This window comes from Chiloscyllium plagiosum, unplaced genomic scaffold (genome assembly GCF_037043375.1).
Source record: "Chiloscyllium plagiosum isolate Xiang-an unplaced genomic scaffold, Cpla_swu_hap1 HiC_scaffold_15, whole genome shotgun sequence".
Lineage (NCBI taxonomy): Eukaryota > Metazoa > Chordata > Chondrichthyes > Orectolobiformes > Hemiscylliidae > Chiloscyllium > Chiloscyllium plagiosum.
The window spans coordinates 25,166,502-25,192,000 of NW_028270153.1; the positions used below are offsets into that span (position 1 = coordinate 25,166,502).

At 42.4% G+C, this 25,499-nt stretch overlaps 2 protein-coding genes across 4 annotated transcripts in view; one reads left to right on the forward strand and one right to left on the reverse strand.

Annotated features, from left to right (window-relative positions):
- Window positions 1-25,499, reverse strand: part of LOC122559963 (phosphatidate phosphatase LPIN2-like) — a 235,190-nt gene that overhangs the window by 87,011 nt on the left and 122,680 nt on the right. The window contains exon 1 of one of the 2 annotated variants that reach the window (XM_087994823.1): window positions 2,371-2,528. The exons of the other annotated variant lie outside the window; for it this stretch is intronic. The gene's annotated coding sequence lies outside the window, so the exon portion shown is untranslated. Of the gene's footprint in view, window positions 1-2,370; window positions 2,529-25,499 lie in introns of those variants that run through there. 2 annotated transcript variants of the gene reach the window in all.
- Window positions 2,647-25,499, forward strand: part of LOC122560196 (myosin regulatory light polypeptide 9) — a 50,805-nt gene continuing 27,952 nt past the window's right edge. The window contains exon 1 of one of the 2 annotated variants that reach the window (XM_043710596.2): window positions 2,647-2,800. The gene's annotated coding sequence lies outside the window, so the exon portion shown is untranslated. Of the gene's footprint in view, window positions 2,801-8,072; window positions 8,212-25,499 lie in introns of those variants that run through there. The other variant, XM_043710595.2, reaches the window with a different exon arrangement.

The window sequence follows — 25,499 nt, forward strand, 5'->3', positions numbered from 1 at the left end:
TCGATCCCCACCCAAAGACACCCCGCTCTGTCGACCCCCATCCAAAGACACCCCGCTCTGTCGATCCCCATCCAAAGACACCCCGCTCCGTCGATCCCCATCCAAAGACACCCCGCTCTGTCGACCCCCATCCAAGACACCCCGCTCCGTCGATCCCCATCCAAAGACGCCCCGCTCTGTCGACCCCCATCCAAAGACACCCCGCTCCGTTAAACCCCATCCAAAGACACCCCGCTCTGTCGACCCCCATCCAAAGACACCCCGCTCCGTCAACCCCCATCCAAAGACACCCCGCTCCGTCGATCCCCATCCAAAGACACCCCGCTCTGTCGATCCCCATCCAAAGACACCCCGCTCTGTCGACCCCCATCCAAAGACACCCCGCTCCGTCGATCCCCATCCAAAGACACCTAGCTCTGTCGACCCTCATCCAAAGACACCCCGCTCCGTTAAACCCCATCCAAAGACACCCCGCTCTGTCGACCCCCATCCAAAGACACCCCGCTCCGTCAACCCCCATCCAAAGACACCCCGCTCCGTCGATCCCCATCCAAAGACACCCCGCTCTGTCGATCCCCATCCAAAGACACCCCGCTCTGTCGACCCCCATCCAAAGACACCCCGCTCCGTCGATCCCCATCCAAAGACACCTAGCTCTGTCGACCCTCATCCAAAGACACCCCGCTCCGTTAACCCCCATCCAAAGACACCCCGCTCTGTCGACCCCCATCCAAAGACACCCCGCTCCGTCGATCCCCATCCAAAGACACCCCGCTCCGTCGATCCCCATCCAAAGACACCCCACTCCGTCGATCCCCATCCAAAGACACCCCGCTCTGTCGACCCCCATCCAAAGACACCCCACTCCGTCGATCCCCATCCAAAGACACCACGCTCCGTCGACCCCCGTCGAAAGACACCCCGCTCTGTCAACCCCCGTGCAAACACACACTGCTCCGTCGACCCTTGTCCAAAGACAACCTGCTCTTTCAACCTCCTTCCAAACACACCCCGCTCTGTCGACCCCCGTCCAAACACACCCCGCTACATGGATCCCCATCGAAACACACCTCGCTCCGTCAACCCCTGTCCAAAGACACCCCACTTCATCGAAACCCGTCCAAAGACACCCCGCTCCATCAACCCCCGTCCAAACACACCTCGCTCCGTCAACCCCCGTCCAAACACCCCCATCAACCCCCATCCAAACACCCCGCACTGTCAACCCCCTTCCAAACAGCCCCCCTGTCAACCCCCATCCAAACACCTCCCTCCGTCGACCCCCGTCCAAACACATCCCGCTCCGTTGACCCCCCGCCCAAACACATCCTGCTCCGTCGACCCCAGTCCAAACATACCCCGCTCCGTCGACCACCATCCAAACACACCCCACTCCATCGACCCCCATCCAAAAACACCCCACTCCATCGACCCCCGTCCAAAGACACCCTGCTCCGTCGACCCCCGTCCAAAGACACCCCGCTCCGTTGACCCCCATCAAAGACACCCCGCTCCCTTGACCCCCATCAAAGACACCCCGCTCCATCGACCCCCATCCAAACACACCCCGCTCCGTCGACCCCCATCCAAAGACACCCCGCTCCATCGACCCCCATCCAAAGGCCCACCGCTCCGTCAACACCCATCCAAAAACGCCCCGCTCCGTTGACTCCCATCCAAAGTTACCCCGCTCCATCGACCCCCAAAGACTCCCCGCACAATCGACCCCCATCCAAAGACACCCCGCTCTGTTGACCCCCATCAAAGTTACTCCACTCCGTTGACCCCCATCCAAACACACCCCGCTCCGTCGACTCCGTCCAAACACACCCCGCTCCGTTGTCCCCCAAAGACACCCTGCTCCGTCGACCCCCATCAAAGATACTCTGCTTCGTCGACCCCCATCCAAAGACACCCCGCTCTGTCGACCACCATCCAAAGACACCCCGCTCTGTCGCCCCCCATCCAAAGACACCCCGCTCCGTCGCCCCCCATCCAAAGACACCCCGCTCCGTCGCCCCCCATCCAAAGACACCCCGCTCCGTCAACCCCCATCCAAAGACACCCCGCTCCATCAACCCCCATCCAAAGACACTCTGCTCCCTCGACCCCCATCAAAGATACTACGCTCAGTCCAACCCCATCCACTGCCATCCCCTCCATTGACCCTGTGTCCCTCGGCACCCTCCTCTACTGACGCCATCTCCCCACCCTCATTTACCCCATCTCTCGACTCCGCCCAGTCGAAGGCCTGACTTCTGGCCGTCTCCATGTTGTTGCACTTTGTTTATTGGGACGAGCAAGCCTGTTGTGATGTGATGTGATATTCTGGGTGTGGGGGAACAAAGTTACTGTTGGAACCACACTTACCGACTCACAGCAAGTGACACCTCGGCAAAGGTTCCTTCAACGTCGCCACAGCTGGAGAGATAGAGAGAGATGGCCCCGTTCGTTGAGTTTGTGTGAGGCGGTACCGCGGCCGATGAGCGTTGACAGCCCGAAGTCCAGCTCGGGCCACGAGAGGGGGAGGGGATTCGAACGACCGCCAGACCCCACGGGCACGCATGCGCGAGCGGCGCCGGTAAGCCCGTTGACGTCACCGCGTCAGCGCCGCCTCACGCGTCGTGATGTATCAACCTTTCGTCACCTTCCCTCTCCCTGCACGTGGGACACTCTTCAGGATCAGCTGATACAGTGCAACATCAGACTCTGCTCCACTTCCCCAAACTCTTCACATTAAATCCCTGACCCCTTCCAGCTGAAGACCGTACAAACAGAAAGTACTGGACAAACTTAGCAGGTTTGGCAAAGCAAAACAGTAAATGTTTCTAGTCCTGCATGACTTCTTCACTCTGTTTCTCTCTCTCCCACAGATGCTGACAGACCTGCCGAGTTTTTCTGGCACTTTCGGTTTTTGATTTCAGATTTACAGCGTCTGCGCCGTCTTGCTTTTATCGAACTGCTGGTGTTAGCGCAGCTTTTTAAAATTACCCGTTCCATCCTGACACATGCCTTGGTATATTAGTTACTAAATGTTCATATGCAGACTTAGGAAGTGAATAGCTGTAATGTCATTTATTAATTGGTCGTGGAATATAGAGACATATATTGCGACAGTTTGGGGTATCGAGCACATCTGGGGCACAGTGCTAACTGTTTTGATCAGTTATTCAAGAAAAGAGAAGCAGGTCAAAGAAGATTCTCCTGACAGATTCCTGGGATGGGGGATTTTATCCTATGAGGAAAGGTTGAACAGCTTGAGCCTATATCCATTGGAGTTTAGAAGATTGAGAAGCAATCTTATTGAAATAAAAGGTCCTGAGAAAATTTGACAGAGTACACGTTGAAAGGATGTGGTACGTGGTGGCTCAGTGGTTACCACTGATGCCTCTCAGCACCAGGGACATGGGTTCGATTCTACCTTCAGGCAGCTGTCTATGTGGAGTTTGCACATTCTCCCTGTGTCTGCGTAAATTTCTGTAGGGTGCTCCGGTTTCCTCCCATAGGCTAAAAATGTCTAAGTTGGATGGATTGGCCATTGGACCCAGGAAGATGTAAGTTGGGTGTGTTTGCCATGGAAAGTTTAGGGTAGAGGGGATAGGTTTGAGTGGGATGCTCTTTGGAGGGTCAGAGTGGAACTGTGGGCCCAATGCCTGTTTACACACTTAGAGATTCGCTGATGATGAGACTTTTTCTCTTGAGAGAAACATAAGAACAAAATGATGTAGTTTTACGATAACAATGAGAACTTGTTTCTGAGGGTCATGAGTCTTTGGAAGTAATGGATTCAGTGGGATTTAATATTTTTAGGCCGAGATAGTTACATTTTTTACTCACAAGAGAGTCAAAGAGTGTGGGTATTTTGGCAGGCAGGCAGGAACGTGGATTCCAGGCTACAGTCAGACTAGTCATTAATGTATCTTATTGACTGGAGGTGTAGACCTAACCTGCTGAATGGCATCTCCCTGCTTCTAATTCCTTTGTAGCTCTATATGCTTCTGCACTTCAGCAAAGTGAAAAGATAAAGGTCAGATCTGATTTTACCACACTAACTATGGAATGCTGTAGTTAATTATCAATGTATCTTACAAACTCTGATTGAAATCTGTGTTTAATTCAGAATTCAAATTAATCTACAAGGTGGAGTTACTCTATGGATGAGTCGAGAGTGTGGTGCTGGAAAACTACAGCAGGTCAGGCGGCATCCGAGGAGCAGGAGAATCGGCGTTTCGCCCATAAGCCCTTCATCAGGCCCGAATTTACTTAGAGTTTTAAATTACAACCCACAATCTTTCAACCAGCCGTTGATTACAATGTGATTGACTCGTTCATTTGTTGAGTCAATCGTTTACCCCGAAAGGTCGATTCTCCTGCTCCTCGGATGCCGCCTGACTTGCTGTGTTTTACCAGCACCATTCTCGATTCTGATCTCCAGTATCTGCAGTACTCACTTTCTCTAGTTTACTCAATGGATAAACTACTGTGGACAATCAAAGCCTATGATTCTATTTTTAAAAATCGTACGATCGTTCCACTTAGTTTTTAAACTCAATCTGAACATGTTGATAAAATGGTAAAGATGGTGAAGTTGGTAAGTTTGGAAATAGCATGCTTATTTGCTACGATGTCCTGTCAATTAAGTCCTTATTGTGCATAATACACAGAATTCGCTTTGTTCAACATTTATAAACTGGACCGCAGTTTGTATAACTAATTATTTACTCTAAAAGCGCTTTTATCAAAAACATGCTAAATCAGTGCTAATTGCAAATATTATAATGTAGACTGTCTCGTTAAGTTCAAAAGTTTCCTGACACACAACAAAGTTGGTGGAGATGGCGGCTAATTGTTTCTGCTCCATTCCTGCCGGAAGGGTGGAAACAACGTTCCCTTTCATTGACTCGTTCAGTTGTTGAGTCAATCACAGTGTAATATACGGCTGGTTGAAAGATTGTGGGCTGTAATTTAAAACTCGAAGTGAATTAAGTTCTGCACGCTAATCGGTGAAGGCGAAATTATAACTGATTGTTCTCGGAGTTTTGTACGGGTTTTTCTTTCAGTCTTCCAGCACACAGCGGCAGACTGTGTCCTGAATTGATCTATTCATTTAGTCGGTGTAGGAGTTGGATGCTCTGAGGTGTACTTTATCATTCTGTGCACAGATCAGTTTCCAGGCTCTCATTAAATCGGGGATCTGCTCATATTAGGATAGATAGCCTTAACCAAATCAGACAACATTACTGTATATTTTGGGAATATAGTGTCAAAGAGCAGATGTTGGAACATCAGATTTGAATTTCATAAGGCAATTTGAGATTGAGAAAGGAATTGTAATAGAAAACTCCTTTAGTTAAAGAAGGAACCTCGAAATTGTAATCACTGGATGTCAAGAATGGTCCAAATCTAAATAGTTTCCTGTCATGTTCTCAGATTACTTCCACACCTTAAATGGAATCAGATTCCAGCAGTGTCACTTTATTTATGTATACATCAATTCAAACCACTGACTTAGCATAGCTACAGGGAAATTATTTTTTTTAACTTGTTTATAAGAGTGAGTTTGAAACAAACTAACATTTTTTAAAAATCTTCTCTGGTATCAGATTTAATGTTATAATATTAAAAGCAAGGAGAAATTATTTAATTTCCTCTTTACATCAATAATATAAGAGCAAAACATGGAAGCAAATTTCTAAATATCCTTCTAACTCCAATATCAAAGCAGCCATTAAGATGCAATCCATACCATTGAAGTTGATCTTTGGTTATATAAAAAAGATGTATGGTGCAAAAGCAGGATTTTTAAAATTTATTTGTGGCATGTGATCATTGATGGGGCCAGCAAGTATTGCCCATTCCTAGTTGTCTTTAAGATGGTAGCGAGCTGCCTTCTTGAATCGCTGCAGCCTCTCTGGTGTAGGCACAAATGCCAAGTTGTTCGGAAGGCAGTTCCAAGATTTTGACCCAGTGACTGTGAAGAATGGCAATATGTACCCACATTGGGATGATGGTGGCTTGGAGGACAAATTGCAGCCATTGTTCTGATGTATCTGCTGCCATTAGTCTTCTCGACGGTTGTGTCAGGGCTTTGGAAAGTACTGTCAAAGGAGCTTTGAATTTCTGCAGTGCATTTTATAGGCGGTACATTGCTACAGAGCACCAGTGAAGGACGGAGTGGATTTTTGTGAATTAGATGTCATTCATGGTTAGTGTCAAATTCTTAAGTGTTGTGAGAGCTGCACTCATCCAGGCTATTCCAACACACCCCTGACTTGGGCTTCAGATGGTAGCCAGGGGATTCAGGAGGTGAGTTACTTGCTGGAAGATTTAAGCCTCTGATCTGCATTTGTAACCGTAGTATTTATAGACTCAGCTAGGTAGAACAGTGAATTGTGAGGATGATGCTGAGCAACTTCAGTGGGACATTGACAAGTTGGCCAAAAGGGTGCACACTGATGAATTTCAATGCAGAGAAATATGAGATGATGCACTTTGGTTGAAGAAAGAAAGAGAGACAATACAAGCTTAGTTGTATAATATTGAGAGGAGTACAGGAGCAGAGGGCCCTCCGGTATCACATGCATGAGTTTTTTTTTAAGGTGACCATTTATCATGAAAGGCATGGAGTATAAGATCAAGGAAGTGATGCTGCACCTCTACAAATCATTGGTCAGACCACATTTGGAGCATTGTGTTCAGTTCTGGGTGCGTTTATTGAAGGAAGGATGTTTAGGCATGGAGATAATTCAAAGGAGATTTACCAAAAAGATAGTAGAAATGAGGAATTTCAGATACACAAACAGGTTAGGCTTATTCTCCTTGAAACAGATTAAGAGGCAACCTTATTGATGTGTTCTTAATTTTGAACACATGTTGACAGAATAAAGAAGGATATTCTGTTTCCACCAGTTAGTATGTCAGTAACTGGAGTTTGCAATTTCAAGATTGTCAGCAATTAGACCAGGGACTAATAGGAGGAGAAATTTCTCAACTCAGAGTTCAGAATCCTGAAGGGGGAAGGGAAGGCATGTTTAGAAGTGAGATCATGCTGGAGATGCAGAAATAGTGGGGCTTACCCATTGAAAGGTGAAGTTTAGATCAGAGTGGTGCTGGAAAAGCACAGCAGGTCAGGCAGTATCCGAGGAGCAGGAAAATCGACATTTCGGGCAAAAGCCCTTCATCAGGAATAGAGGCAGGAAGCCTCCAGGGTAGAGAGATAAATTTGGGGGGGGGGGGGGGGAAGGAGGGGAGGAAGAAGAGAGCTGGGGAGAAAGTAGCAAAGAGTACAATGGGTGAATGGGGGTGGGGATGGAGGTGATAGGTCAGAGGGGAGGATGGAGCAGATGGGTGGGAAGGGAGATTGGCAGGTAGGACAGGTCATGAGGACAGTGTTGAGCTGGAAGGGTGGAACTGAGGTAAGGTGGGTGGGTGGGTGGGGGGGAAGAGAGGGGAAATGAGGAAACTGGTGAAGTCCACATTGATGCCCTGGGGTTGAAGTGTTCTGTGCCTACCTCATTGAATGGTGAAGGCTGGTGCAGCGGAAGGAAAAGATAAGGGGATTGCATCCAAGAACTTGGGAAGAGTTGCGAGCAGAAGTTTGGGAAATGAAACTAGCACAGTCAACAGTCTTATCAATCATGGTGGAAGAGAATTGAGGATAAAATAAGACATATATTGGAGCAAGTGGTACGAAAGATAACAACATCAGAGTTGAAGTGACGAGAGAATGTGTCTTGGATACATCTGATTTCCAGCTTTTTTGATTTATTTTAGATTTTTAACATGTATGGTAATTCACTTTAATAATCATACCTTATCCTTTTAAAGCAAACAGGACATTTTGGTGTTCTATTAGTATGTGAAGCATAACTGTCTCTGTGGTACATTTCTACATCAGAAAGACTGGCTTAGCTTCACTGAACAGTTTCAACTATATAAGGCATCTTATCTGTTTGTGTAGATTTCCTTGTGCTAATATGCCAAAATTCAGTGTACTACAAGCTATTTGGCAGGAATCCAGTCAGCATTTTATTTCCTTGTATGGACAAATGCCTGGAATGGGAGGGGAGGGAGCTTAAACAGCTGTCACTAGACATTGGATGGTGTGAACACATGACTTGTACATCAGCTTAAGCAGAGCAAAAACTGGCATTGCTCTGGTACTTTAGACTTGAAGAAAATCTTGTATTTCTCACTTTTTTTTGAATACAGGTAAGAAATATTTATAGATATAGTATCCATGGATATCGCTGTGAATTATCAATATTTAGCACTTTCTAGCTGTTATAGCGAATCAGGCGAATTTTTAAGTTGAGAAACTGCAGTCTTATGTCAGTTTGCCAAAAATGCCTCTTTAGAGGAAGTAATACCAAAGTTAACTTTTCAGGACAACTCATAGACTTGTAAAAGAGGACAACAATAAGTACATAAATAGAAATGTTTTTTTTAAGTGAGATTAGCAAAACATTTTTACTACAAAATCAGATCTTTGACTTAAACTTGAGAAATGTTTGGGCAGAAACAATAAAGTTTAAAACCCATGGGTAGTTGAGAAGTTTGTTAGTCTGGATAAGCTGTAAATTCATTCATTTATTAATTATTGGTTTCACTTTGTATAAACTTCTCATTGGAGAAGATTTCCTCTGTTCCTTATATGGTGACATCAAAAGACAACAGGAAGATTTCTTTTGCAGCAAGGTTGTTAATATACTTCTGACGATGCTTGATACTGTTTTCACGGGACTTTTCCTTCATTGTGTAGAATAATTAGTTAACCTTCCAACTTGAAGGTTGCAGATTTATGTAAAAAGATAAAGTTATTAATTGGTTTTTAGTATGTTGTCAGCCTCTACTGTTTTAAATGCTGAAAACCCTTAGTGTGTAATCCCATGAGACTGCTGTGTAGTTAGTGATCACTACATTCTTTAGGATTAAAAAAAACTGCACATTTGACAATGTTACAGCAATGTTATCTCGAGGCATTGGTCTGGTAATCAGTTTAAAGCCAGAGACTATTGCTTGCATTCCTAAGCTTCCGAGTAGCATAAACATTTCATTGCAAAGAGTGGTTAGCTTGTTAAATGAACTGTGAACTTTTGGGTAAATTTGACTGGAGCAGTTTCTAAGCTGGGTAAACAAGATTTCAAAATGGCTAAGAGTGAAAAAAAACTTTATTGGATCTAGTGAAAAGCATATTAACTTTATTCTGAGCAAGGGTTAACATGAAAATATTAGCTGAACAAAATGGAATAAATGGGAGTTGGTTTCAAATATTAATCAAAGTCAAAATAACAAAAACAACTTGTACTTGGGAATAGCATTGCTTTATAGCAATAAAAGCTGCAGCGTTTTAAGATTTAAAAGATTCTATATACAATTAGATAAAAGCCATTGCACTACAGTTTACATTCATTGCAAGTCCTAAAGCGATTTTTATTTTTTAAAAGCAAAACTAAAAAATGTTATAGATACTCACCAAGTCAGACAGCATCTGTGGAGAAAGCAAGTGTTAATCTTGTAAACTGATGACTTTTTTTTAATCAGAACACCATTGTTGTTCTCTTTGAAGACATTGACGACATTAAGGTTCAGTTTTGATAGACCCTATCTCGGCACCAAGCTTACACGGTGGGTAGATGGTTAGGACCATATTCACAAGGATGCCAAATAAGATTGATCTTCTAGTGTGTGGAACAGTAAGATTAACAATGCATATGTTGACCAATTAAAGTACGATTTTAATAGATGGTAATAGAGAATACATTGGCAGATTTCTCAGCTAATAGGAGAAAAGGGGGAATCACTAAATTGCTCAATTTCAGTGGCAAATTTGAGCACTGTACGGAGTTCATTAAACAGTGTAAAGAAATTATTTGCAGCTATAAATTCAAATATCATATGTCATTTATGTATCAGAAGAATTGGCTGTTATGTATCAACAGGATTGGCTGTTGCAGGTTCCAGGATTTAAATGTTTTAGTAGGGTCAGAGGTGGGGGTAAAAGAGGGGGAGGTGTGGCATTGCTTGTCAAAGATAGTATTACAGTGGTGGAAAGGACGATGGATGAGGACTTGCCATCTGAGGTAGTTTGGGCTGAGGTTAGGAATAGGAAAGGTGAGGTCACCCTGTTAGGAGTCTTTTACAGGCCTCCTAATAGTCCTAGAATCATTGAAGAAAGGATAGGGAAGGTGATTCAGGAGATGAGTGACAGTAATAGGGTGGTTGTTATGGGGGACTTTAACTTTCCTGATATTGATTGGGAAAGCTATAGCTCAAGTTCGTTAGATGGGTCAGTGTTTGTTCAATGTGTGCAGGAGAGTTTCCTGACACAATATGTAGACAGGCCAACAAGAGGTGAGGCCATACTGGATTTGGTTCTGGGTAACGAACCAGGCCAGGTGTTAGAATTAGAGGTAGGTGAGCACTTTGGGGATAGTGACCATAATTCGGTGATTTTTACTCTCGTGATGGAGAGGGATAAGTGTGTACTACAGGGCAAGAGTTATAGCTGGGGTCAGGGAAATTATGATGCGGTGAGGCATGACTTAGGATGTGTGGCTTGGAAAAGTAGACTCCAAGGCAAGAGTGTAAATGATATGTGGAGCTTGTTCAAGGAGCAACTATTGAGTGTCCTTGATAATTATGTACCTGTCAGGCAGGGAGGAAAGGGACGTGCAAGGGAGCCGTGGTTTAATAAGGAATTGGAATCCCTTGTTAAATGGAAGAGGGCGGCCTATCTCAAGATGAGACGTGAAGGTTCAATTGGGGCGATTGAGAGTTATAGGGTAGCCAGGAAGGACCTGAAGAGAGAGGTAAGAGCAGCAAGGAGGGGACATGAAAGGTCCTTAGTCGGTAGGATTAGGGAAAACCCTAAGGCTTTCTATAGGTATGTTAGGAATAAAAGAATGACTAGGGTAGGAATAGGTCCAGTCAAGGATAGTAGTGGGAAGTTGCGTGTGGAGGCGGAAGAGATTGGGGAGACACTGAATGAATACTTTTCTTCAGTATTTACTCAGGAACAGGGCATTGTCGTCGATGTGAATACTGAGTCACAAATAAGTAGAATGGATGGCTTTGAGGTATGTAGAGAAGAGGTGTTGGAAATCCTGGAAAAGGTGAAAATAGATAAGTCCCCTGGGCCTGATGGCATTTATCCTAGGATTCTCTGGGAAGCAAGGGAGGAGATTGCAGAGCCATTGGCCTTGATTTTTATGTCCTCTTTGTCTACTGGAGTAGTGCCAGAAGACTGGAGGATAGCAAATGTGGTTCCCTTGTTCAAAAAGGGGAGTAGGGATAACCCTAGTAACTATAGGCCGGTGAGTCTCACTTCTGTTGTGGGCAAAGTCTTAGAGAGAATTGTAAGGGATAGGATTTATGCACATCTGGATAGGAATAATGTGATCAAGGATAGTCAGCATGGTTTTGTGAAGGGCAGGTCGTGCCTCACAAACCTTATTGAATTCTTTGAAAAGGTGACGAAGGAGGTTGATGAGGGGAAAGCGGTAGATGTGGTGTATATGGATTTTAGTAAGGCGTTTGATAAGGTTCCCCATGGTAGGCTATTGCAGAAAATACGGAGATATGGCATTGAGGGTGAGTTGGAGGTTTGGATTAGGAATTGGCTGGATGGAAGAAGACAGAGGGTAGTAGTTGATGGCAAAGTTTCTTCATGGAGTGCCGTCACTAGCGGTGTTCCGCAAGGATCTGTTTTGGGACCATTGCTGTTTGTCATTTTTATAAATGACCTGGAAGAGGGGTTAGAAGGTTGGGTGAGCAAGTTTGCGGATGATACGAAAGTCGGAGGAGTTGTTGACAGTGAGGAAGGATGTGGCAGGTTACAGCAGGATATAGAGAAGCTGCAGAGCTGGGCAGAAAGGTGGCAAATGGAATTCAATGTAGCTAAGTGTGAGGTGATTCACTTTGGGAAGAATAACAAAAAGATGGGGTACTGGGCTAATGGTCGGATACTTGGTAGTGTGGATGAGCAGAGGGATCTTGGTGTCCATGTACACAGATCTCTGAAAGTTGCCACCCAGGTAAATAGTGCGGTGAGGAAGGCATATGGCGTACTGGCTTTTATTGGTAGAGGAATTGAGTTCCGGAGTCCTGAGGTCATGATGCAGTTGTATAAGACTCTGGTGCGGCCGCATCTGGAATATTGTGTGCAGTTTTGGTCGCCATACTATAGGAAGGATGTGGAGGCACTGGAACGGGTGCAGAGGAGGTTTACCAGGATGTTGCCTGGTATGGAAGGAAGATCGTATGAGGAAAGACTGAGACACTTGGGGCTGTTTTCATTAGAGAAAAGAAGGTTTAGGGGTGACTTGATTGAGGTGTACAAGATGATTAGGGGGTTAGATAGGGTTGACAGTGTGAACCTTTTCCCGCGTATGGAGTCGGGTATTACAAGGGGGCATAGCTTTAAATTAAGGGGGGGTAGATATAGGACTGAAGTTAGGGGTAGGTTCTTCACTCAGCGAGTCGTAAGTTCATGGAATGCCCTGCCAGTAGCAGTGGTGGACTCTCCCTCTTTATGGGCATTTAAGCGGGCATTGGATAGGTATATGGAGGATAGTGGGTTAGTATAGGTTAGGTGGGCTTGGATCGGCACAACATCGAGGGCCAAAGGGCCTGTACTGCGCTGTATTCTTCTATGTTCTATAAGAATGGCAGTGACCTGTTGGTGGTCAGAGACAGGTTTGTTATGGTAACCAACAAAGATGTAAGCAAGATCTGGGCCTAGAGGGGATACCTTAAGATGCTCCTTTAAACCCTACATCTTTGACCAAGGTTTTTGGTCACCAGTTCTAATATCCCCTTCTGCAGTAATGTCAAATGATAAAGCAATACTGCATGAAAACAGACCCTTAAGTCCAACTAGTCCATGCTGACCATGTTGCTAAAGTAAACTAGTCCCACTTCCTGCTTTTGGCCCTTGTCTCTCCAAACCTTTCCAGTAATGTACTTATCCAAATGTCTGTTAAACATTGTAACTGTACCTGCATCCATCACTACCTCTGGCAGTTCATTCCACACACGAACCACTCTCCGTGAAAACAAAAGTTGCCCCTCGTGTCCTTTTTAAAACATTTTCCTCTCACCTTAAAAATATGTCCCGAGTTTTGAATTCCCCATCCTAGGGAAAAGACCCTTGCCATTCTAGAGATTTTATAAATCTCTAGAAGGTCACCCCTCAACCTCCCATGCTCCACTGAAAAGAAGTCCCAGCAATTTTTATAACTCAAACCCTCCATTCCTGGCAACATACTGGTAAATCTTCTCTGAACCCTCTCCACGGTCGCCCTTCCGTCACAGGGCGACCAAAACTGTGCACAGTAACTCTAGAAGATGCCTCACCAGTGTGTTCTCTACAACTTCAACATGTTGTCCCACTCCTATATTCAAAGATCTGAGCAATGAAGGAAAGGATGCCAAATGCTGCCTTAACTGCCCTGTCTACCTATGTACCTTAACCCCTAGGTCTCTCCGTTCTATAACACTATCCAAGGCCCTACCATTAATTGTATAAGTCCTTCCTTTGCTTGTTTTACCAAAATACTTTAAGGGGATTATATATTGATGTGACTTTGCCATATAATGGTTTACCTGATGTAGCAATTCTTATGTTATCCCCATAACATAAGAAACTGGGTGCAGATACCATGGTATTAAATAATCTGACAGATGTTTATTAAAGCTAGCCGTTATGCACAAACATTGATTATATCAGTGGAGCAGCATTTTTCTCATCAGGTGTCATGCTTCAAGATGGATAAGATGAAGTAGTAGACCTTTTGTTAAATCAGGTGACATGTTTTAATACAGTGATGATATCATAAGCATATCTCTTAAAGGTATACAAACATACTGAGTGATGCGTAACACAACATTGCCCTTTCTCCAAAGTTTAAAAAGTAGTCCCAAACAGATATACATGGTCATAAAGCAAACAGCAATTGCTGGAGAAACTCAGCAGATTGGGCAGTAGCTGTGGAAAGAAAGTAGAGTTAACAGTTAATGTTTGGAGTCTGTTGACCCTGCTTCAAAATTATATGTTCAGCTAGATTATTGTTTTAATTAGTATGACGATGATGTGATTTGGATCACTCCCCACTTAGTACACGTGTCTTGAGACATTTTGCCAGTGTATTGAGTCAATTGTCTTATGCAATCTGGCAATCTAACCTTGACACTGATAAACTGAAATTAGCCCTCAAATGAGCAAGTTTAGTACAAATTTAGTACATTACTGAACACATATAATTTATAATCCCATAAGTATACTGCCTATGTTACAATTTAATATGGTTACTATTTTCTATACATGTTTGAAAGCTATTTCTACAAGATGAATTGGATCAAACATTCTATTAAATCATGGATAATGCAATATATAATGACATATCTGAGCAGATAGGGGAAGCCCTAAATGAGTCCTAAAATTCCTGAAGAAGGGCTTATGCCCGAAACGTCGATTCTCCTGCTCCTTGGATGTTGCCTGACCTGTGCTTTTCCAGCAACACATTTGAAGCCCGAAATGAGTTTTTTTTTTGCTTTGGTTTTCACCAAGGAAAGAGAACTTGTTGTGAATGAGAACTTTGAGGAGCTGGAATACAGGCTTGACCAGATCAAGACTGATGAAGTTGATGTGCCAGAAATTTTGAAATACAGTAAGTCCCCAGGGCCAGACCAGATTTATCCTAGTCTGTTCTGGGAAGGGAGAAAGGAGATTGCTAAGTCGCTGGCGATGATGTTTGCCGCCTCTCTCTCCACAGGAATTGTACCGGAGGATTGGAAGGAGGTGAATGTTGTTCCTGTTTTCAAGAAGGGTAATAGGTAAATCCCTGGCAATTACAGACCAGTCAGTCTTGCATCTGTGGTCAGCAAGGTTTTGGAAAGAATTGAGGGATAGGATTTATGACTATTTGGCAAAGCATTGTGTGATTAAAGGCAGTCAGCATGGCTTTGTGAGGGGCAAGTCATGCCTCACAAATCTAATTGAGTTCTTTGAGGAGGTGTCAAGACAGGTCGAGCAGCGGATCTGGTGTATAAAGACTTCAGCAATAAGGTTCCCCATGGTAGGCTCATTCATAAAGTCAGAGAGATTTGGCCATCTGGATTCAGAATTGGCTGGCTGGCAGAAGGCAGAGAGTGGTTTGTGGATGGAAAGTATTCTGCCTGGAGGTCAGCGTTGAGTGGGGCCCTGCAGAGCTCTGTTCTTGGACCTCTGCTCTTTGTAATTTTTATAAATTACTTGAATGAGGAGATTGAGGGGTGGGTTAGTAAATTTGCAGATGACAAAGGTTGGAGGTGTTGTCAGTAGTATAGAGGGCTCCTGCAGGCTGCAGCGCGACATAGACAGGATGCAGAGCTGAGCTGGGAAATGGCGGATGGAGTTCAACCTGGATAAATGCAAAGTGATGCATTTTGGAAGGTCGAACTCGAATGCTGAATATAGGATTAAAGACAGGATTCTTGGCAGTGTGGAGGAACAGAGGGATCTGGGTGTGCAAGTACATAGATCCCTCAAAGTTGCCACCCAAGTGGATAGGGTTGTTAAGAAAGCATATGGTGTTTTGGCTTTCATTAACAGGGGGATCGAGTTTAAGAGCCCTGAGATTTTGCTGCAGCTCTACAAGTCCCTGGTGAGACCACACTTGGAATATTGTGTCCAGTTCTGGTCTCCCTCCTATAGGAAAGATAGAGGCTTTGGAGAGGGTGCAAAGAAGGTTTACCAGGATGCTGCCTGGACTGGAGACTTGCCTTATGAAAGGTTGAATAAGCTTGGACTTTTCTCTCTGGAGAGAAGGAGGAAGAGAGGAGACTTGATCGAGGTGTACAAAATGAGTGGAATAGATAGTCAATAGCCAGAGACCTTTCCCTAGGGCAGGGTTGACTGGTACGAGGAGTCATAATTTGAAGGTATAAAGGAGATGTCAGAGGTAGGTTCTTTACGCAGAGAGTTGTGAATGCATGGAATGCATTGCCAGCTGTGGTGATGGAAGCAGCGTCATTAGGGACATTTAAGTGACTGCTAGACGTGCACATGAATAGCAGTGAGTTGAGGGGTGCGTAGGTTAAGTTACTATATTTTATATTAGGATTAAACCTCGGCACAACATCGTGAGCCAAAGTCTCTGTTCTGTGCTGTACTTTTCTATGTTCTATAATCCATTGGAGAACCAAAAGATACGCACAATGGTATAAATGACATTGGTTCAATTTTCTTTCCTTTGTGCTGCGTTCCAGAGTTCAACTCTGCTCATGTGTGAGGCATCACTGAGGCCTTATGATATTTGACAGCTATGGAGAAATTCAAAGGGAGAGTCAAGCCCAATGTATTCTTGCTCACCTCCCAGACTATCTTCAAATTGATTGATTGCTTGGTTTCTTTGCTTGACTTGATAATATGTGGCCTGAGGTGATATGGAAGGGGGAACTGGAGAGAAATAAAGGATTTTGGTGCTTCAATGCAATTGAAATACAGAGGGTAAATAGAGATCCAAGTACTTTGAGATTGTGATTTCCACTGATCGATGTTTGTTTGGCAGATTATATTTATTTTTATATTGCAGGGAGCAGGAATATTCTTCACCTACGTGTGTGCCCAAACAGTCCAACCTGTTCTGCAAATTTCCTGCAATGGTATTTTATGCATGCACAGACAGACATTAATATTCAGGCCATTTTTAAATGTATGAAATATTTGCGTCATGAGTTGCATTCAATGTGATGTGAATATAAAGAGTATTGTGCTGTTGCTAGTAGATCAGTGTGCTCACAGACTGGCAGCAATCATGCAAAACCTGTGAAAACTTTGGCAATTACCTGTTTGCTGTACAAAACCTGTATGTTGACAGCAGACTGCATAAGAAACAATATAAAAGCAGCTGAAGTCAGATTAGGTTCTTCCATAAGCAGGTAATAATTTTCATTATTCATAAATGAAATAAATTAATGTGAAGCAAGTATTATTTATTAATAAATATTATATATTATTATACATTAATAAATAGTAAGATTATGCCGGTATGCAATACAGAGGTTTGTTTGTTTGAAATGACATTCAGACCTTAAAACCAATTAAGATATGGATGTTCTTTTTGTAATTAACCTAAAATGTATGCCTCGTTTAAATTCAAGTAATATGGACATGCATTCATAGTTTCACATTTTGCATTTAATAATCTAGAGGGTGATAGTTGTGACTAATGGAGTCAGTGGGAGTGTTGGTAATTCTGCACTGTAAAGAATGGTAAAATTAAATGGTAAAAAATAAACACTATCTTATAATTTCCCACTTGATTAGTTAAAATCTATTCAACTTCTCCTAAAATTCATGTAAATTTTTCCAAGCGAAGGTAGATTTACATTGTATGGTATTGTACCAGACCAAATAGGTGAGAATGAGAGTTGTGGAGAGGTGGCAAAGAGGTTTCAAGGGGATTTAGACCACATAAGTGGATGTGCAAAATGATGTGGATGTAATATAATAGGAAAGCATGTAAGGTTATCCATAGAACGTAGAATAATACAGCGCAGAACAGGCCCTTCGGCCCTTGATGTTGCGCCGACCTGTGAACTAATCTAAGCTCATCCCCCTACGCTATCCCATCATCATCCATGTGCTTATCCAAGGATTGTTTAAAACTCCCTAATGTGGCTGAATTAACTACATTAGCAGGCAGGGCATTCCACGCCTTTACCACGCGGAGTAAAGAACCTGCCTCTGACATCTGTCTTAAATCTATCACCCCTCAATTTGTAGTTATGTCCCCTCATACAAGCTGATGTCGTCATCCTAGGAAAAATACTTTCACTGTCTACCCTATCTAATCCTCTGATCATCTTGTATGTCTCTATCAAATCCTGTCTTAGCCGCCACCTTTCCAATGAGAACAGACCACTTCTTAAGGTCATGAGACCTTTCCTCATAAGACCTTCCCTCCAGACCAGGCAACATCCTGGTAAATCTCCTCTGCACCTTTTCCAATACTTCACCATCCTTTCTGTAGTGGGGCGACCAGAACTGTACACAATATTCCAAATGCGGCCGCACTAGCATTTTGTATAGTTGAAGCATGACATTACAGCTATGGAACTCTATTCCTCTACCAATAAAACCGAACTCACCGTATGCCTTCTTAATAGCATTATCAACGTGTTTCTCCTTTCAGGGATCTATGTACATGGACTCCAAGATCCCTCTGCATATCCACACTACCAAGAATCTTTCCATTGACCCAGTATTCTGCCTTCCTGTTATTCTTCCCAAAGTGAATCACCTCACATTTACCTGCATTGAACTCAGGAGAAAGTGAGGACTGCAGATGCTGGAGATCAGAGCTGAAAAATGTGTTGCTGGAAAAGCACAGCAGGTCAGCCAGCATCCAAGGAGCAGGAGAATCGACGTTTCAGGCATAAGCCCTTTTTCAGGAAGAAGGACTTATGCCCGAAACGTCGATTCTCCTGCTCTTTGGATGCTGCCTGACCTGCTGCGCTTTTCCAGCAACACATTTTTCAGCTCTGCATTGAACTCAGTTTGCCACCTCTCAGCCCAATTCTGCAGTTTATCCAAGTCCCCCTGCAACCTGCAACATTCTTCCACACTGTCCACTACTCCACCGACTTTGGTATCATCTGCAAAATTACTAACCCATCCACCTATGCCTGCATCTAAGTTATGTATAAAAATGATAAACAGCAGTGGTCCCAAAACAGATCCTTGTGGCACACCACTGGTAACCAGACTCCATGCTGAATATTTTCCATCGACCACCACTCGCTGCCTCCTTACAGAAAGCCAGTTTCCATTCCACTTTGGTAGGAGAATAGAAATGCAGAATATTTAGTCATAAAGATCTCCAACATAGAATAAAGGCCCTTTAATCCATCTCATCTGTGCCAGTCAAAAACAACACACCCAACTATTCTAATCCATTTTATAGCACTTGGCCGATAGCCTTGTAAGACTTGGCATCATAAATGTGCATGTGAATACATCTTCAATGTTATGAGGGTTCCTACACCCCTGCCTATGATGCTTACGGGGTGTAAGTTCCAGATTCTCACTACCCACTTTGTGAAAAAGTTTTTATTTGTATCTCCTCTAAACCTGCTGCCTCTTAGCTTAAATCTCTGCCTCCAGTCATTGGTCTTTCCATCAAAGGGAAAAGTTTCTTCCAGTCTAGGAAGACAATATGTTATCCTTTGATGGTAGAAGATTTGCATATTAGATAAAACCGTATTACTGTAATTGTATGGAGCTGCAGTGAAAACCCACCTGGAGTACTGTGCAACATCTTGGTCATCTTAAGGAGGGTGATATTTCTATGGACGGCATGTAATGAATGTCCACCCAGGTTGATTCCTGGGATAATCCTGTGAGAACAGATTGAGACCAAACCTAAATTCTCTAGAATTCAGAAAAAATAGATAGTTGAAGTGTAAAATAGTCCTACAAGGCTCATGGGAGTGGATGCAGGAAAGATGTTTTCTCTGGCTTGGGGAATCTAAAACCAGAAAATGGTCAACCTCTTATCCTGAGACTATTTAGGACTGAGATATGGAGGAATTTCTTCTCTTCGAGGGTAATGAATCTGTGAAATTTTTGAACCAAAGATCTGTGGAAGTTCAGTCACTGGCTTTATTCAATGGTATATTAAGAGGTCAACAGGTTACGAATGATATCAAGGGATATAGGAACAGTGCAGAACAATGATCTATTTAAATTGGAGAGAAGGCTCCTATGTTCATATGACTATTCAACGATAACTTAACATTGTAAAATATCACAAATGCTTCATAAGGAATTAGCAAACAAAATTACATACTGATCCGTGTAAAATGCTTGGTTAACAGCTAGGTTTTAAGGAGCAGATGAAGTTCAAAGGAAGGAAGAGAAGAAGTGAGGAGGAGAGATTTCAAAAGAGAATTGCAGAACTTAATGCCTCAGCAGCTGTAAGCAACAGCATCAATATTGAATCAGTTAAATTCCAGGGAAGTCTCAGGGGCTTAAAAACTTAACCTACTCTTGGGATTTAAGGCAAGGCAGGTGAGTGAGGTGTCAGTGGGGGGAGTGACCATAATTCTATTAGTTTTAAAATAGTGATAGAAAAGGTGAGACCGGATCTAAAACTTGAAGTTCTAAATTGGAGGAAGGCCAATTTTGATGGTATTAGACAAGAACTTTCAAGCTGTTTGGGGGCAGATATTTGCAGGTAAAGGGACGGCTGGAAAATGGGAAGCCTTCAGAAATGAGATAACGAGAGTCCAGAGAAAGTATATTCCTGTCAGGGTGAAAAGAAAGGTTGGAAGGTGTAGGGAATGCTGGATAACAAGAGAAATTATCGTTTTGGTTAAAAAAAACAGGGAAGCATATGTCAAGTATAAACAGCAGAAATGGAGTGAATCCTTAGAGTATAAAGGCAGTAGGAGTATGTTTAAGAGGGAAATCAGGAGGAAAAATAATGGGACATGAGATAGCTTTGGCAAACAGAATTAAGGAGAATTGAAAAGGATTTTATAAATACATCATGACAAAAGGGTAACCAGGGAGAGAATAGGGCCCCTCAAAGATCAGCAAAGCAGCCTACGTGTGGAGCCACAGGAAATAGGGGAGATACTAAATGAGTATTTTGCATCAGTATTTACTCTGGCGAAGGACATGGAAGATGCAGAATGTAGGGAAATAGATGATGACATTTTGAAAAAAATGTCCATATTACAGAAGAGGTGCTGGATGTCTTGAAACGTGTGAAAGTGGATACATCTCAAGGTTCAGCATACCCTAGAACTCTATGGGAAGCGAGGGAAGTGATTGCTAGGCCCCTTGCCGAGATATTCGTATCATCGATATTCACAGGTGAGGTGCCGGAAGACTGGAGGTTGACTAACGTGGTACCACTCTTGAAGGGTGGTAAGGAAAAGCCAGGGAACTATACACTGGTGAGCCTAACATCAGTGAGTCATAAAGATCTACAGCATGGAAACAGACTCTTCGGTCCAACCCGTCCATGCCGACCAGATATGCTAACCCAATCTAGCCCCACCTGCCAGCACCCAGCCCATATCCCTCCAAACCCTTCCTATTCATATACCCATCCAAACACATCTTAAATGTTGCAATTGTACCAGTCTCCACCACTTCCTCTGGCAGCTCATTCCATACACGTACCACCCTCTGTGTGAAAAAGTTGCCCCTTGGGTCTCTTTTATATTTTTCCCCTCTCCCCCTAAACCATGCCTTCTAGGTCTGGACTCCCCAACCCCAGGGAAAAGATTTTGTCTATTTATCATATCCGTGCCCCTCATAATTTTGTAAAACTCTGTAAGGTCACCCCTCAACCTCTGCTCGAGGGAAAATAGCCACAGCCTGTTCAGCCTCTCCCTATAGCTCAAATGCTCTAACCCTGGCAACATCCTTGTAAATCTTTTCTGAACCCTTTCAAGTTTCACAACAACTTTGCAATAGGAAGGAGACCAGAATTGCGCACAATATTCTAACAGTGGCCCAACCAATGTCCTGTACAGCCGCAACATGACCTCCCAAATCCTGTACTCAATACTCTGACCAATAACAGAAAGCATACCAAACGCCGCCTTCACTATTCTATCTACCTGTGACTCCACTTTCAAGGAGCTATGAACCTGCACTCCAAGGTCTTTGTTCAGCAACACTCCCTAGGACCTTACCATTAAGTGTATACGTCCTGCCAAGATTTGCTTTGCAAAAATGCAACACCTTGCATTTATCTGAATTAAACTCCATCTGTCACTTCTCAGCCCATTGGCCCATCTGGTCAAGATCCTGTTGTAATCTGAGGTAACCTTCTTTACTGTCCACTACACCTCCAATTTTGGAAAGCAAATCAGAGCAGCACTCATACACTTAATGGGAAGGTCCTGGGGAGTGTTGCTGAACAAAGAGACTTTGGAGTACAAGTTCATAGTTCCTTGAAAGTGGAGTCGCAGGTAGTAGAAAAGTGAAGAAGGCATTTGGTATGCTTTCCTTTATTGGTCAGCACATCGAGTATAGGAGTTAGGTTATATTGCAGCTGTACAGGACATTGGTTAGGCCACTTTTGGAATATTGTGTGCAATTCTGGTCTCCCTCCTATCGGAAAGATGTTGTGACACTTGAAAGACCTCAAGTTTTACAAGGATGTTGCCTGGGTTGGAAGATTTGAGCTATGGGGAGAGGCTGAATAGGCTAGGGCTGTTTTCCCTGGAGCATTGGAGACTGAGGGGTGACCTTATAGAGGTTTATAAAATCATGAGGATCATGGATAGGATAAATAGACATGGTCTTTTCCCTGGGGTGGGGGAGTCCAGAACTAGAGGGTATAGATTTAGGGTGAGAGGGGGAATATGTAAAAGGGACCCAACTGGCAGCTTTTTCATACAGAGGGTAGTGCATGTATGGTATGAGCTGCCAGAGGAAGTGATAGAGGCTGGTACAATTGCAATATTTAAAGGGCATTTGGATGGGTATATGTAATAAGAAGAGTTTAGAGGGCTATGGGCCAAGTGCTGGCAAATGGGACTAAATTAGGTTAGGATAGCTGGTTGACACGGGCGAGTTGGACTGAAGGGTCTGTTTCTGTGCTGTACATCTCTGACTCTTTGGCTAGAATTGGATAAACACAAATATCTTGTGACATTCCAGAGTTGCTACAGGTTTGGGTCTTGAAAGCAGCAATGCCATGGGTTTAAAAACTCTGAAGACCATATTAAAATTGAGGCTGTTATACCAGGAACCAAAGTAGGTAGGAGAGTGTCGGATTGGTGAACAAATAGGAATCAGTGTGTATTAGAGCGAAATAGAGTTTTGGATGACCATAGAGTTTACAAAGCAGATTGTGGGCTGGCATCCAGACATGCATTGGAACAGTCCAGTCTAGACTTATGTAAATGAATGGATATAGGTTTCAGCATTCGGTAAGAGCACACACATGTCATTAGTAAGGTACTTTATTATTTTGTTTTTACAGGCTATAAAGTATATATCCTATAACTAGCCATTTGGTAATTGATGGTTTAATATATTAACATGAACTATGTTGCAACTGGATGAAAACCGTTTAAGTATAGTGGAAAGCTACTTGCTCCAAAGGCAACACAAAGGCACGCATTTATCACAAACAGCAAATGAACCACTTTCGGTCATACCTGTAGCAGCTATAATGGTTGTGACAAGCTCACCTGTGGCCAAGTACAATTATTTTGGACTTCATAAATTCAGGCTTTTATCTTGTTAATTAGTTTGATCTGCATGACTGAGACTATGTATGCATGAATTGGCTGTGGTATATACTAGATAGCTGAAGTGTTAAAAAATCCACAGAAAATAATTAGAGGTTTTTTTCATAGTATCAAAAGGTAAAAATGGAGGCCTATTAATTATATAGTTGCTTTAAATTTTTTTTTCATTTGTGTTCCTTTTCACTTAAGATTCAATAATGCAACAACAGAATTGTGCTTTCTGGCTGAAGATGTTTTAATGATTAATACCTGGTCTCCTTATGGCTCAATAAGTTATCTAATGAACAATTCAGTTCTGCAGACCGTGAAAGTCCCATGTTTGTTCTCATCCTTGATATCGGGTTAAATGTCCTCTTGAATTTAATAGTAGCAAAGTTTAGCATTCACACTCCTGATCAATGGCCTTTGACTAATGCCAAATGTAGCATTGTGTACAGTTAAGTCAGCACAAAATTTGTTTTGGCAGTACTGCTTTCAGTCGTCAAACTGTTTGCCAATATTATCCATTTTCCAAAATGAAAAATGACCATTTGGGTGAGAGTGCATGAAATGCTTATGGAATTGTATCCAGAAAGGAATCAATGACCATGGAACATATAGTCAAGGGGAACTATTGCCAAGAGATAAAAATGAATAATACTTGGACCAAAGTAGTTCATAAACTTAGCATTTTTTTTTAGATCTGAAAGTTTGCATTTGCAATTTCATTATCCAATGCTGTAAGGTTTATACATAGTTAAAGCTGAAAGTGGGGAAATTTCAATCAATTTGTATATATGCTAGTGCTGGCATAAGTGAGGAAGAATATGATTTATGTAACCTAATCCATATCACGAATTTGAGTAATTTCATAAATAAAGCTACAGTCATTGAATGTAAAACTCCTTACTATCAAAACTTCAACTATATTTTTTAATGTTGATAGCTATGAGATTGATATTCCTCCTAAGGCAGTAGTAGTGGATAGTAATGGCAATGAGTGTTTTGTCCAATAATGTGGCACCTTGGAGGCTGGATTAGATATAAGGTACCAGTTTAAAAGCGGAAACTATCTTTTTTTCTCTATTAACTTTTTTTTTTAGATTTGAACATTTGAATATATTCATGAAGGTGTTCTATTATTTAGTACCATTTGTCTCAACTGGAAAAACTCTCAATTGCAGTTTTTAAGGCAGCCAGTAACAGTCTTTTTTAAAAAAAAGTAAGTTACAGTTGAGAACCTGTTTTAAGGAGTGTTTCTCAATGAATCTTTAATGAACTCTTGCTCACATTGTAAGAATTATACCATGTAGATCTAACTCTGTTTGGGCACTGGCCTAGTAAACATCAATCTTTTAAGAATTTAGAAAACAAATAAAACACTATAAAATACCACAGACAACTTTGCATGTTATTAATACTCTCGGAATACCACCTATAACTTCCATTGAGGTATTTCATTCCCAATTGATACTGCTTATAGCTCAGCTATTGATAGATTAAGCATAATACAATGGGAATTCCAAAATGCAATATTTCTCATTGTACTCCAAATGATCAGACTTGGAGACAATTATTCAAAGATTAATAGCAAATCCAACAAATATCTATAATCTGAAAAACAAAAATATATGTATGCTTTGAGGATAATTATTCTATAGGATAAATGTAGAAATTTCCTTAGACCATCTGTATGTTAGACCAGAATCAATGTATGATCATTATTAAATATAAGGGAAACATTTTATGGAAATGAATTTTTACTCGTGTTTACAAATCAAGAATGAGCACATAAATATAGTTGATACTTTTGTGTGACTAAGAATTTGGCGAAGAAGACAATTTATCAGTGTGACTGTGTTGCTATTAGCACCAAAACAAAGTTAGAACTAGCTAAACTTCATTCAATTGTCCTTCTTCCTTTTGAATCTTTTGATGTATTTTTCAATTGATTCATGCCTAAAGGATTAATCAAAAAGATACTACTTCCCTTAGTACTGCACTGCATTAGTAGGATAGGTTGTGTACTCAGACCTCTCAAGTTTCAAAGTCAAAACCTTCTTGCAAGCATGCAAAAGCCTGAGAAACAGTTGATGTCACCTTTCAATATACTTCCTTTATATTTCGCGTACTAATGCTGGTAATATTAACTCTCACTAATAGTGCATAGAATCTTTCATTTCTGACCATGCAAATATTTGCATAATTTCCTCTGTAAAAAATCGCTCTATGCTTTCATCACTATTTAAAACTATTGT